The following is a 15,911-nucleotide window of genomic DNA, read 5'->3' on the forward strand; positions in this document are numbered from 1 at the left end:
TTTCTTCCCCTGGTAATTCTCTGCCAGTACAATAAGGATTATTTTTTTATTTTTATTTTTTTTTTTTTTTTAAGGCTGGACAACAAGGAGGATAAAAATGGAGAGAGAGAAATACTTTGAATCCCAGAGGTTACTAATTTCTGTCTGAACCGAATAAATGGCTGTATATAAATGTGTTTCTTCTTCTTTCAAAGAAGAGTTTGCTTTTTTTCTGCTGACCCTGGGTGAGTCTGGAGTTACCTGAAACTGTTTGTAGCTGTTCAGAAATCGCAAGCTTTCCCACCTGAATTCCTCCCCTGTCAGCTGGAGGGGGCTTTCAGGTGGGTGTTTGTTTCATTGTGCCTCAAAGGGATCCGTTCCTGTGCTGAAAGACAAGCCCAGGACAATGTTTTACAGAGCAGAAGATATTGTGAGGGACCAATTATCACATAAGTGGTTCTCACGGCTTGGGCTGGTACTGTGTGCCAGGTTGCACATTAACTTCTTTCACTGCTTTTTTACCCAGTTTACTCAACATTCTCAAGTGGTGGCTTTGTCAATTGTTTCTCCTGCTGATATTTTGACAGGTGATAGCCCCCTGATGCCAGCTTAGCCCAGCTAGTAAGAAATAGGCCAACGTGAAACTCTAGACCAAGTGACTGCTCTCATGGTATGGAGGAGTTGTAGGGTTGGTTCTGGTTTGGAATTGTTATTAATTTCCATCTGAAAAATAGATCTCTCAACCTTGCACTTGCAATACACTCTCTATGAACTCCGTTAAAAAAAAACAACAAACAAACAAAACAAAACAAAAACGAAAACAAAAACAAACAAAAACAAACAAAAAAAACACCAAACATGGAGACTTTATTATATATTTTTTTTTCTCTGCCACACCATGCTTAAGTATCCTCTAATGAGTGTCAGGGTACACTTGGGGAGTATGTCTGAATCATATGAGTGCAAATGTATTCAAAGATTTATAGTGTTTCATTGATTCTAAAGGAATGTATAATGACCAGGCAATTTTCAGTATAGTTTTCCTATATAAATCTTATCAAAATTGCTGACACTGTGTTATTAACACTTGGGGCTGGTGTTGCTGCAAAGTGAAGAGATTTATGTGGAGGATAAAGCAGAGATCTTTAGAGAATGGGGTTTGCTAATTCATCTGGCTGTTCATTAGTTTAAGTGCTTTCTGTAGTTTGTATATTGCACTGACTTCTTGGTTCTTTCTTCTTATGGTTAGAGATGGTATACAAAAAAAAAAAAAAAAGGTAATTAATTTTTTCCTAGTAGTTAGGGCTGAATTTAAACTATATTCTTTTAAGTCTTTTTCTTAGTTTAATCCTGTTAGGTACTGAATGCTTTCAATGGTTTCAAAATAATGTAGGAGCGAAACTCAGGCAGGCCTTATTGTTGTCAGACCTTTCTTTTCCATTCTTCAGGGGCTTTTTTTTCTTTGCAATGAGTGGACACAGAAGAGCTGAGAATTATGCTTAGGAATGAAATAGTTCTTAATACATATCATATGTATACACATGTAAATGTATTTGTTTCCCTGCAACATTATTAATTTTAATAGTCTCTATTAAAATTAATAGAGCAAAGATTTTAGGAAAAGTTTATCTTTTGTTACTTATACTGTTGTGTTCATGTTTTTTCAAACTTAGCTGGGAAAATTAATGTACATGAAAATAGTTTTATTTTTTCTTATCTTTGCACAATTTAGCGAAGCTGAAGTGTTAGAAATGGGCGGAGATAATATTTTTCTCCTTAAAATGCCTTTATTAATCAGCTCTTACAATGGTGGCTCGAGGGGTTTTGGCAGCCTGGCTCGCCCTTGAGGAGGAGGGTCTTTGTCAGCTCTGCAGCAGGAAGTTCAGCAGGGCTGGAGAACTCCTCCCTCGTCGGGAGTGTTCCCGGAGTCCTGAATTCTGTTTGTTTGCCTCAGGGTCTCACTCCTGGTTTGGTACTTTTAAGTTACAGTGAGTTACAAAAACTGGACCATTCAGTTCCACTGATGCTCTAGGGTATACACGGCCCAGTATTGGTTCTTGTGGGTTTAAATCTTACTTAGGTTTATTTTTATAGGGGGTTTTTGGTGTTAAAAAGGGTTCCAAGATGCACCTGGGATTTCTAATTTGCATATTCTACGGGGTCTGGGGCAGGGGCTGCAGCGGGCTGCAGCAGCCTGCAGCAGTTTCGTGGTTGTTTCGCAACAGTTATCGGCGAGCTGGTTGCGCTCAGGGAGCAGGCGTCTTGGAGGTTTCGATGGTGGCGGGGGGGTTGTGTGTATGCTTTTGGCAGCTCCACAGTGGGAGCGGTGTGGGAGTGGGGCGGGTGTACCGTCAGCAGAGCCGCGGTGGCCGCAGCCGCCCGGGACAGGAGCCGCGCCAGGGCAGGGTGGCTCGGCAGCCCCGTCGGTCTGTTGCGGCGGCTGGCTGCCCGGCAGCCGCCCGGGAGCGGTTCGGCTGCTCACGCTGGGAACGCTGCAGCCCGAGGCTGCCGGGGACGCAGCTCTCTTTACGGGAGCCCGGGAATGCGCCATCCCGTCGGCGCGGCTGCAGGATGAGGCTGTGGTGGGGACGGAGCGCGGCGGGCAGCTCCCATCGGCTGTGCCACGCCGGAGCGGTGGCGGGAGCCGGGAGCCGCGGTGCCGGAGCTGTTTTGTGGCAGGGGAGGCCGGCTTGAGCTGGGAAGCCCGAGGCAGACCCCCCCCCGCTAGCACCTGTTCCGCGGCGGGCTCGGCAGCTGGTGCCGCATGGCTGCGGGCGTCCGCCCCTCTCCTCTCGGCTTTTTGGCACTCACGGTGGGCGAACTCACTCTGGCATTGGGGGGGGGGCTTCTTTTTTCTTTGTCTGCTCGGGAAGGCTGCAGTTTTTAAAGAGCTCCCCCCTTTTTGTTTACCAAGGTGTCTTCTCGTTGTTACATTACAAAATATACATTCAAGATATTATTACATAACAATCAAGGGTTTCAACTTTTCAAATCTTTAACATTTCTAATTTTCATTTTTATCATGAAGGACCATTTAATGGCATACAAAAAAAGCTCTGCTCTCAGAAAGAATTAAGGAACTACCAATGAGAATGAGGTAGTTTTTGTTTTCCTTCCATTTTTTTTTTTTTGCTTGCAAAAGCCAAATTCTTTCTGAAACAGACCTGAGAATGTCTGGGGAGAAGGGACAGGCCTGTGATGTGGTAGTAGGAGCTTCCTTTGTACATGTCTTCATGTGTGTGTTTGTGTGTTTTGAGATCTTCCTTACAAGAAACATTTTGCAAAGTATTCCTGGTTACTACACAGCATCTGTTAAATTACTCAAGTCATCTGAGTGCACTTTTGCCTTAAGCTAAGCATGAGCTTGGAGTCAAGAACCTCCTAAAGTCAGGGGCTTTGTCCAGAAGCATTAAGCTCCATGGACTTAATGTTTGTTGGGTAAGGAAACTCTCAGAGGGCACAGAAATTTAGGGTCCCAGAGCCTGAGCTCCTCACTGAGTTCAGAGGGAGCTGACTCTGCTTTGTGCTGTTCAGGATCAGGCTTGGAATGTCTCAAGAGACATCTGCAGAAGGGGCTTCTTAAGGAACTATGATTTAACTTTTATTTCTTATCATGCCAGGGTCTGGAAGAATATTGTGTGCTATCTGGTTGACTGATGGGTCTGAGAGGTCCTACTCCAGGGGGCTCATAATTCCAACCAAAGGGAAAACATACTAGAAAAACCTCCAGCAAGGACTTGAAAAAAATCTCTTTTCTCACATATTTAGCCTGAACTAGCAATAACAACTTCGATGCAGGGCATTTCCTGAGGATTAATGACTGTCTGGGGTCATCATCTCCTCCCAGTTAGTTATTAATCCCCAGGAAATACTCTGTGCCTTGATCATTATTGCTTAATTAGCATTGAGAATGTGGGGGGTTTAGGTTTCTTTTCATGCATCCTGTGAATTGCTGGAGTGGGGGGTTTCTTTCATTAACTTGCCCTTTTCAGCCTGGATGGGAGCATGGGCTTTGCTTACAGTTTGCAGGTTTGAGACTTTAGTCACAGGGTTAAACCTTCTCAAGCAATTTGAGTTCCATGTGAAAGCACCACTAACAGCCCACATCTGCAGTGCATCAAGAGGTGTACCTCCCCCCCCCCCCCCCCCCGGCTGTGCTGGAAAACATTGGGTGCCATGGGGGCAGTAGCCAGAGTCTGGGAGCTGGGCATGCTGGAAAAGGGCAGGGAAAGTTGGGGGGTGGAGGAGGGAGAAGAAAAGGAAAGGAGGGAAGCTCTGAGGAGTGGAGAAGTTAGGCACTGCCAATCTTGACAAACTGTTTTATCAGCCACCAAAAGAAGTTCTCATGTCATGTGAAATTTTTGGGAAAATTTTGGAGTCCAAGCAGTGTTCAAGGAAACTCTGCCTGATTCAAATGGCCGTGACTGCAGCAAGCCAAATCTATTTAGTTAAAATAGCAGGAAGAGTAAATTCAGACTTTATCCTGCCTTTCCCATCCCTGGAGGAAAGGAAGATGATGGACAAAGTCCTTTTTTCGAACACTGCATGGTGGGACTGAGCTCAGGAGGATTGCTCCCACCAACCATCCCATTAGTCTATCATTACTCCCTATCAGACTGATCACCGCTGCCTAATGTATTTAGGCTTGTTTATGGGATGTGTGACTCCAACCACACAACTCCAGGAGTGATGGACAGAGCTTGACCCCAGGGATGTGGGCACTGCAAGTCTCGTGCCCCCAGGCACGAGGTGGTTCCATCTATTGATCTGTTTGTTATGGATGTAGTCCTAAGTATATTTTGAAAAGAAAATTAATTTTGAAAAGGAAATATCAAGTTTTCTGCTCCAAACAAAGCCCTAATAGGATTTCTTCAAGACTTTTTTAAAACACATTTTTGTAGAACTCCAGTGGGGAGACAGTTGGAGATGTGTAGTGACATTTTTCTAGCCAGCAGTTCTTCAGATCTCATTACTGTCTTCTGCTGTTGGAACCTCTTTCCAAGCCTCCTTGAAGGTCTTTTGGGTCCTGCATGTTTAAGTGGATATTTTAGCAATTTGGCCTCTATGTTTGGGACCAGAGGTGCAAATCAGTTTCATGCCTGGCAGGAAAAACTCTTATCCTAAACAAATATCTGGCCTCACAAATATTTCTGGGGCTGTGGTGAAAATATGCAAACTTTAGTCCCTAAGCACTACTCTTTTTACTTTCCTATCTAAATATTTGTATTTTGGGGGACAATGTACTTCTCTTAGTGTTGGAAAAACTATTTGTTTGAGGAGAGAGTATGTTGTAAAAGGAATACCTGCTTAGTTGTTAGTTTGAAGAGATTTGGAATAAATATGTATTTTCTTTTTTTGAAGTCAGCTATCTCAATAATTATGACATTTAAATTTTTGCCTGGAAAGCCCAGATGCCCCCACAGATACATATAATATCATGTAAAATCACTGCAAATAATTATTTGCAGTTATATTGAAAATAGCTTTAGAAAGACACAAGACCCCCAGAACTGAAATAACTCTAGTTAACCACATAGTATTTATAATTAATTCAGCAGATATAAAGAGATACAACTGATTATGACCTTAACCCTGATCAACATTAAATCTAATCCTCATTTCAACTCTGTTCTTAAATATGGAAAAAGGCTTTTGACGGAGTCAGTGGGCACCATATATTTAAATTCTCCATAGTGTGTCCTGCAATGTTCTCATCCAAATCTTGTTCTTGTAACTGACCCCTGACAGTCAATGTATGGTCAATGTCAAACTATAAAAGGCATAAAAAGGGGAGAGGGAATAGAAACAGAGTCATTATGCAGATGATATATAAATGTCCATTAATGAGACATTCCTTTGAACTTTGAAGTTCATAGCAGAGTTCGATATTGAATAGGTCTCAGGGGTTTTTAAGGCTTCATCAGACATATTTTTGCATGGCCTTATTCTTACCAAAGAACAAAAAGAAGAGACCTTGGTAAAGTGAGGAGGCTATAGCCCTAGATAAGATCAAAATAAAATGTATGGGAAGAAATTTCTCTGTGTGCTCGGGAGACAAAACATCATAAATACTGGGGGGTAGCAATCTGATGTAATAAGGCCAGTCTGAGTGGAAGTCTGAAACTACAGTTGCCAAAACCATTTCTGCAAAATAGAAGAGTTAAGATGTCAGAGGAACTGCAGTATAAGGTGAGCACTCAGGAACCTGTGGTGAAATCTGACATTGACTGTGTGCACACCTGAGCTCAGGGATCTCACTGGCATTTCTGGGAAAGAAAAGCTGTTGGACGTGTGTGGAGCCATACCCACTGGGAGCCCAGGTCTCATGGGTCCAGGGATATCCAAGGCTGTTTGCCTTCTCTCACCTCATAGTCTGCAAGACTGAGTTCCTCAGAAGTAATTATGTGCCTCTCACAAAAACCAGTCTACATTTTCCCTGAAGCTCTGAGGACAGATGCCTTCTATGATGTGTTAGGAAAGATGCAGTCCAGCAGTGCCGTGGCCTGAGCTTTCTGGTACAGGAAGGTGAACAAGAGTCAATAACTGTAGGGGAAGGCAAATCTTTGATGATTTAGTAGGCAGAGTAGGGTAGGAGCTGTCCCTCTGCCTCTGACTTCCCCACAGCCTCGAAGTTTCTAGCACACCTGCTGGCAGCTGGGACTGAATGTGATCAGATGAATTTGTACAGAATTAGTCAGAGCAGGAAACTGGAAGACACCTTAGCCTTATTTCTCAATTTTTTGGAACAGGGTCTGCATCATGATTAAAGCCTAATGGGAAAACATTCTGGGAACAAATTTCCATACTTTTATGTATATTGGGTAGCTATTCTGTCTCCCATTTGCAGTGAGATGAGATCTAACTGGAGTTTTGCAAATCTATAAATCAAATTGGGGAACTATTCTTGAGTTGGCTCAAGAGGGTACAGACTGTAATTAATTAATTCCTTTTGGCCGATATGATTCCAAATTTTAAAAATACATAATGATCAGGAAGGATGTGCAACAGTTCCATTTGTTACAGTCTGGTTTGAAGAAGAATCTGAACTCCTATTTTTGCACCCTCGGATTGCAATGATATTAAGCTACAGGACGGAACGGACTATGTGAAATTGTGTAGTCACCAAGGTTAGGGGAAGGGGTGCATTGCCTGGAGTGGGGGCAGTGTTTTATTCTCCATCAAACATAACAGTTTATATTATTCTTAATCCACTCACCTCTGGAGAAAAGTTTCATTCTTCTTCTTGAGATAAGGACGTGTTACTTTTCTCTTGCTGCCTCTCCACTCAACTCGAAGGGGTCTGCTCAGAAATCTCGATAGGAAGTGTATGGCTGTTTGATCTACTTAGTGAAAGGCAGCAATGCAGAGAAGATAATCTGAATCAGGCCTTCTGGGTTTTATGTTCTAATGGTGGCAAACCAGGTCTGCATCAAACTTGTGAGATTATTTCCTGTAACTCTGGTTCTCTGCCTTCTGTTTCCTCATCCTTTTTGTAACAGAGGCATGAAATGTCTCAGTGTGTGTATGTGCTGTCCGAATTGACCCATTTTAGGGAAGCACTGAATTCTTAGATCCACATTAAACATACTGGTTGAGAAAAAAGTAGATAGAAATGGTGAAGCCCTTTTTTTGTCTTTGAAAATCTGCCTGTGCTTATTCAGTAGTTCTCAATAAGTCAGATTTGGGATTATTCTCTCTCTTTTTTTTTTCCCCATTTTCTTCTTGTTTTGGAAGGCAAAAAAAAAAAAAAAGTTTTCTTTCTGATCTCTGCCTGGTCTGAAAACCAGATGTTATCATCACTTGGTTGTAGCACTGCTGGTACAGCATGTTTTGCTTATTAAAGCAAAGACATAGATGAAATTAGATCTGTGTGATACATGTCATCAAGCTTTATGTATTTGCAAATAATGAATGGTTTGCAAAGCGTGGCTTGAGCTTGCGGGTTGCAGCTTACTGTCACTTTAATGGAGGTTTCAGAACACTACTGGCAGGACAGGGTCTGTGTCTAAGCTGGAAAGCGCCTTTGAAAAATTAAGAAAGGCACATTTCACCCATGGCTCTCCTGGTTAGGAAAGATGGACTCTGTCTCGTGGCAGCCGTAGTTTAAGTAAACATAAACTCTGGCCCAAATTTCATAACCATCATTTCCTCAAAGCTAGCAGCACTAAACCAAACTATAGTTTTATTTGGCTAACCCCAAAGTAGGATGTGGTTGCCAGCCTCTGGAGCCACATGATTGGGTTTCAAGCAGACGCCACCAGAACTGTGCTGTTGTCTTAGTCAGGAAAGTCCTGGATGTGTGAGCCCCAACGCCGTCATTATGTTTAATAAATAATTGTAACCATAACAACAGGTACGCTCCAATTAAAGCCTGCCTGCTCCTTCTCCTGCACTGGGACAGCCCAGGAATGCCACAACACTGCTGGGCTCAGGAATAAGGTGTTAGAAAGGGAATTTTGCCAAGGGAAAAGGCCAGGTCATAAGGGAGGACTTCATTGCTCTGTACAGCTACCTAGAAGAGGTTGAGATGAGATACTGGTCTCTTCTCCAGCAACAAGTGACAGAACAAGAGGAAACAGCCTCAAATATTGGCATGGGATGTTTAGGTTGGATATTAGGAAATATTTCTTCCCTCAAAGTGTGATCAAACACTGAACAGGTTGTCCAGGGAAGTGGTTGTGTCACCATCCTTGGAAGTCTTCAAGACCATGTTGAAGTAGGAAATAAGCACTTGAAATAGGAAGTAGGTACTTGGAAATACAGTTTAGTGTGAACATGGGATTTCCCTGTTAATGATTGCACCCAATGATCTTAGAGGTCTTTTCCAACTTAAGTGATCCTATGGTTCCATGATTCTCAACAGACTCCCCACTCTGCCATAAGCAAAGGTCTCTGCACAGTGCTGCCAGACATGGAGTACTAGCCCAGGACAGCTGCTGTCTGGAGGACTTTCCCAGAGCCCAGGCAGAAAGTTCCCTTTCCCACCTAGGAAGGTTGAAACACAAAAATTGTTGGCATGTGGCTGCAAGGTGCCAAGTTGCTCCCTTTTCCCTGCACATGGTTCCCACTGGTGATGGGCAAGAGCTTCAGGACAGTGCCAAGCCAAAGGCCAGATCCCTCTGGTAAAAGTGGCTGTTGCTTCATGTTTGAGGTGGAAATAAGCTGATTTTGTCTCGCTGAGAACAAGGCTCCTCAGGCTCTTCTGTTCTCACTTTCTCCCCACCCGCCTGGCTTTTCCTTTTCTATCACAAACACCTTAGTGAGCTGAAGGGATGAACAGATGATGGAGTCAGTGCCCCTTGTTAATGACCAGCACTATATTCACAACCTCATTTGGTTTTGTTCCTATTCGCTGCTTCAATGATGCCAATGAGAAGGAATTAATTTTATTGAGGACAACTTAGTGAATTAAATGAAAAACTGCTCACTTGGCTGGAAAGGCTTTGACAGACGGCACAGCAGCCGGTCAGGTTTGAAAAACTTTACATCTCCTGGGTGGGGGGAGAGAAGGAGGCAAGAGAAAGGAGGGGAGGGAAGGTCATTGCAGATAAGCTGCAAGGCGACTATTTCAAGGCCTCTGAAAAACAACAGAGCAAGCTGCAGTCTCTTATTTTGATTCATGGGTCTCCCCTCCCTTTTGTTCCTTGATGCACTAAATCTGTTCCTTAGCCCCCCTCATTTCAATAAACACCCAATAAGAAACTAATCGTTGTATGGTGAATTAGAGAAGAAGAAAAGATGCTCAGAAGAAATGTTATGGTCATGGAAAACTCTTCTGCATTGTAACCATCTGGTGCACTACAATTACTATGAATGGGATAATTGAGTCCCAAATAACTTCTTTTGGGTACAAATAATAGCCGTCACCCTGATTTGTATTCTTCACAACAGCATCACCCCATCATTTCACATCACATCTGCACATTTCTTTGATTGGGCACTGTGCTACCAATAAGTTACTACACTTAATTAAGCCCACATAATTCTCTTCAAATGAGCAGAAAAGTTTGTGTATAGGCCAAAAAAGAAAAGAGGCTGCAAATGAGACTTTAGTGACTCCACTTTGTATGAGGTATTGAGATTGATGGTGATCCCATGCCACAAAGGTTTTCCTTCAACATTGGAAAACTGTGAAAGCATTAGGCAGCTCAACAGCTGTGTATAATCTGAGGAAGGCCTGATTTCAGACAAACATTCTCCAGGAGGTGATTGAAACTCCATTGTAGCATAATCTTGCTTTTCAGAAAGTGTTACAATACATTTGATTTGATTTCTCGGGTGTCTGGCTTTCACAGCATCATTTAAAACTCTGTAAGAAACTGAGAAATGGAGTCCTCTGCAAAGCAGCATTGTCTGCTCCTCAAGCGTGTTTCGCTCGAGCGCTGGGAGAAAGAATTGATGGACAACAGGCAAATGTAAGCCCCGGAGAAAATGATTTATTACAGCAAATAAAAACTTAGAGATCACCTTGCTCAATGGGGAAAGATGAGGATGCAAAATCTTGAAAGAGATTTTTTTTTTCTGCGGTTCCCTATTTACTACCTAGCTGAAGTAGAGAAGAGCACATTCCTTCAGTTTGCATCACTGATACGTTATCAATTCACATGGCTTATTAGTTCTTCATGAACTCTTCACACTTTGGAATGACAGGCCACACAGCCTGTCCTGGTGAATAAGGCACCAGGAATTTGCTGGCAAGTCCAGTTGCTCAGGATCAAGCCCAAGAAGCCTTGCTGGAATGTTGGAGTCTATGGGAAGAACAATAGTAAACAAAGAACAGGGTTACAGAGAGAGAAACAACTTAAAAGGAAGTGAGACTAAACCCCTGTCTTGCTCAAAGAGATTTTTTTTTTTTTTTAATCAGTGTTTTCTCATTCCACCCAAGCAAATCTAGAGTGGCTTGAATACGTTTTTGAGAACAGGTGGCAAAATATCCCATGAATGCTGCAGAGGTCACTTCACACACTCACTCTGCCCCTCATTTGTTTATCTAAATGCTGACAAATTGCAGCATTTTAACAACATATCTCTGGTACTGAACTTCATGTGCATGGCTTGCCCTCTATCATTGAGCTGATAATGAGGCTAAGCATAAAGCCTTCATTCACTGCTATAAAGGCTTCTGACAGTGATGAATACCAAGTAGAAGAATTAGGTGGTTTATAGGAGAATATGCTATTGTGTAAAACCTCTGTGCCTTTTATCAAGCCTTCTGCTCATTTTCAGTTCCTTCACGTAAGCCGTCTCCACAAGCACTCCTGTGAGCTTTCCTCTCCTTACTTTTACTTTTAACAAGGCTGTCTTCCAGCAAGTGCCAGCTAAGATGTTGTGTCAGCATTTATTCCCGGTTATCCCTCTCTGAAATGCCCTAGACCTCTTTCATGTCATCAGAATGACGATAAACATTTAAAAAAGCAGTGCCTGGGACGTTTCTCTGCAAGGTAATTCCTGCCCCAGCCCCGTGCGTGGCACAGAGCAGCAGCTGTCTGTCACCAGGACATCTTTCTTACAACAAAAGCAGCCTTGTCTTGGCATTTGTTTGCAAAAGCATCAACTAATATCCCTTTTAGATGGGTGTGTTTGTAAAAGAGGTGACTTCTGGGATTTTTTATTTTTTTAAATTGCTGGCTGCAATGAATCCGATTAACATTTCATTGTTCAGGTCTGAGCTGGCGGCTGGTTCTGGGAGCTGGGGGAAATGTGGGGAAAGGATGCTGGCAGATCCTGACAGAATATCTAATTTTACTAACTAAGGACCTCCCCCAGTGCTTTTATCCTTTGGGCCATGAAGTTTGTGTCCCTGTCTGCCCCAGTACCACCCACCTGTGAACCCAACTGTGAAGCATTTTACTCTAAATGGGATCCTGGATATGGCTCAGTTTGTGCTGGTCCTGCAATGATTTGCTCCATCTGTGCCGGAAGGACACAAGTGTAGAGGGATGGACACTGCCCTGGGGCAATTATTTCCTACCTTCTTTACTTCTTTGTGTTGTCTTCTGCCCAAATTATCCAGGTGTATGATCCTAACTACTTCTTTCTTTCAATTTCCCTTCTCCGCTTTTCGTCCAGCCCCTCTCTGCTATCAGTATTGCCTCCTGGCTCCCTTCCTACTTTTGGCCAGAAGCCTGCAAGGTTAATGCTGTCCCTGAGCTGGAATAAAGGCTCATGGAGTGGAGGCACTGACAGTGACATCTCCTTCCAGTTTTCAGAGGCAGCTGGAAGCATCCCAGACATTTTCAAAGGTCCTTCAAACATGGCTGGGAGACACAGCAGTGCTCAGTGACCTGTGTGCTTGCTGCCTGTCACTTCTGTTGCCTCTTGGAAACCCCTGGTTATTAACTGCTGAAGAATTTCTTTCCCTTTCTACACCAAGAATATTCCTATCACTTTAAAAACACATCTTCCCTTTTAGAAAGAATGTGAGGACAGAGAGGAGAATAGCATTTTATTAAATGTGCATGACACTGGATACAAAAACAGCAGCATGGGATGAATTTACTAATCAAATGTTAGAGGTAGGGTTAGAGGGTTAGGATTAGGGTTTGGGTTAGGGCTAGGTTAGGTATAGGGCTAGGTTTTGTGTTAGGCTTGGTCCCCATTGTAGTATGACACTGGAAAGGAAATATCTCTTCAAATGGTTTATTTTAACTCCAAAGGATAATTAAGGGAGGGAATATTGAAACACAGAGGAGTCCAGGAGGTGGCAGGGAGGGAAGCTGGAGAATAATTGATGCAAGTTGGGATGCAGAGCCTCCTCTCAGGGCAGTGGGAGTAGTGGAGGGTCCATCCTGCATGCAGAGTTTTTTAATACAATTCCTTTGCCTGGAGAGGCAAAGCAATGGTTAGAGCTGTGAGAAGCTCAGTCGTTCTAGTGCTCCCACTGGAGGAATTTTGGAGGTTTTGCAGTGTAGGCCCTTCACTCCTTACCCCAAATGTCACTATGGAGCCTGGCATCACAGGCCACAACCAGGGGGGGAATAGTGGTGCAAGGACCTTCTCTTTCAGGTGCTCCTGTCACCCTGCTGAGCCCCTCAGTGCTGTCCCCATGGGCCTCCTTTAAACCAAACCAATGCATCCATCTGGGTTCATCCTTTTCCAGGTTTATTTTTGAGCCTGGATCCACTCAGTGCCGTAGTTTATGGGCTGCTCCCACAAACTGCTGGCACATTCCAGCCAGGAGGCTGCAGGCGGAGTTCAGCCCTGGGAACCAGCACGTGGGGTGGGCATAGGCTCTGTGAGCTGGTGTGGCTGCTGGTCCCCCACGTCCTCAGCTAGAACCAGAATTGCTTTTTTTCACAGGCTTTGGTGGGAAGTTCCAATTCTTATTGTTCATGCTTGATCTGCCTTTCATTATGACGGCTGTTGGGTCCCCTTGTTGCTGTAATGAGAACCAAGAAAAACATAACAATTCAAAGGGAAATGTGAAAATGCTCTTCAAAATCAGATGTGTGAAACACTACAGCTAAAAGATATATGTGAAGTGCTGGTTAGAGGATGCTGAAGCAAAAGCAGTTTAGAAGTTGTTGTTTTTTTTTCTCTTCCCATTATTCTCCAGAAGGATGAATTCTCATTTTTTGTTTCATGCAGAGTGTCTGAGCACTTCAAGCAGTATTTTTGTATGCTGTGAAGTTGAAGAGAGCTATTTTCACTTTAAAACTTTATTTCTTGGAGTTTCTGTTTCTTGGACTCATGAGACATGGGATTTGGAAATGGAAACAGCTTTCACCCTGTATTTCTCTCTGTCTTCAGGCAGAAAAGTCACAGGTTTACAAGTGGGAAAATTGACACAAACTACACGGGGCAAATGCTGATTCCCTTTCCTCTTCGGAAGACTTTTCCAAATACTGTTGGTTGGTTGTTTTATTTCCCAGAAAGCACTGGTGTATTCCACATGGAATTCCATTCACATTTGCCATACAAGCCTCAGTCCTCCAAAATGCTCACAGGCAACTATCCTTTGCTCCTTTGCTTTTGACACCACTGAGTTAGTTTTCTCTGCAGCATCTTTGCACATGTTGTGAATCCTGCCCCCTGAAAATGGATGCGGTGGGGGCCTGTTGTGTTGTGTTATGTGAGAGGAAACTGTGCACACCACATTTTCAAAGGGGAGGGATGTCTTCTGAAGAGGGCAGGGGGGAGTTTCTGTGAATCACAGCAGGGCAACCCAGTGTGGAAAACCAGCCATTCTTGCTGGCTTCTTATGAGCTGCCCACAGAGCACAGACAATACCAGACACATGATGTATAGATTTTATTCCTTAAAAAAGAAAGGTAATAAACCCCCTTGAAATTGTAAACTAGGTTACATTTTTTCAGACACTGTTCCTGCAACAAATTCTCTTCAGTCTTATTTATGAGAAACCAGTGACTTCTGTAAATGTAGATGGCTGAGTCCCAAGTTCTCAAGGTTTGCTGGGAGAAGGAGCTTTCAACAAAGCTGCAGTGGCAATGGGTTGTCGCTTACACTGGTTAATCACGGGGGAAATCTGCCATGTCTCTGTCAGAGCAGGTCCCTTTCTCAGCTGCCCATAGTGCCTGAAGGCAGCAGAGCCCATGGCAGGGTGCTGCTGGAATAACAAAAACAGGAGGGCCACAGCTCTGGCTGGGCTTCCTGCCTGCAGGAATCTCACTCCACTGCTCCTCGTGTCCATGTGATCTTCAGCCTCACCCTCCCGACGGGCAGAGCCCTTGGGTGCCAGGAGCACAGTGGGACTGAGCAACATTTCGCCTCAGTCTCAGGCCTGGGTCTGGCTCGGACATTTGTACCAGCAGAGTCAGGCCTCATCCACAAGTACCCTTTGCTCATTCTCTGCTGGTTCTGCTCCTTTGCAGGGAAACCCAAAAGTTTATAAAACAGGCAAAGTCTCCCTCCACTCCTCCCCCTTGCTCTCAGCAACAGAGATGTGTTGTAACAGAGACGATTTCAAAGGGATTTAATCAATCAGGGTGCCAAAGTACTTCATGCGAGAGAATTCTGTGTAATGGGAAAGCCTTTTAATGAGGAGGATATGTGCAGCTTCAGGTTTCACTGCTGGATGCGCAGGAGAGCAAACCTTGGCACTGAGCAGCGTGTGACTTCACATCCCTGTGCAGCTCTTAAAGATGTTTAAACTTCGGCAGGTAGTTGGACTCACAAAATGTTTAAAAATAAGGAGAAAATAGATGGTATGTATCAGACTGTCAGTCAGCAGAAGGACTCGGCCATGGCTTTTTAGTCTGTTTTGGTAAGGAAAGGTCAGGAAGGAGATTTGAACCACAAGCTGATTCAAAAATGTTTTATTTTTTGTAAACAACTCCATCTGGAACTAGTAAACTTTCAAAGCCTGAGCCAGCCCCTCACCACCTCCATACACCCCAGCCTGCCTGAAATGAATCCAGCAGCAACCATTGATTTCCATTGCCTTACAGAGCTGGGATATGACCACATCACCTCTGGGCCAGAAGAGAATACAATCACTCACTCTGAGTCATTACATAAGCTAAAGTATGTGATTTATTAAACCACAAAAAGTAGGTTGTGCTAACATCGAGAGTCTGACTTGAAACCACAGAAGGAGCGACATGTGGAGTTAAGGCTGGGACTCCCTCCTTAACCCATCTTGTGGTGCCTGGGCGTTGTGTGTGACCTGTGAAATCACCCCTGCTTTGGAGACTCCCTGAAAGGCAGCACACAGAGGCAAGGATGGCATTTGAGCCCTAAGGCTGATTTTTCTTGCTTTTGTGGGCTTGAGTTGTGTTTAGCAAAGTGACGATTTAATTTTCTTTTCTGGTTTGGTTGGATCCTGTTCTAGTCTTCCTAGACTTGGCCCATTACCTTGGAATTCAAAAGAGCAAATATGTAAAATGATAAATAATAGGAAACATTTGGAAATCTCAAATGTTTCAGTGAAATACACAGGCAGCTCTCCCAAAGAGTCTGTGTTTTATTTCTCA

This window comes from Zosterops lateralis (genome assembly GCF_965231275.1).
Source record: "Zosterops lateralis genome assembly, chromosome: 3".
Classification (NCBI taxonomy): domain Eukaryota; kingdom Metazoa; phylum Chordata; class Aves; order Passeriformes; family Zosteropidae; genus Zosterops; species Zosterops lateralis.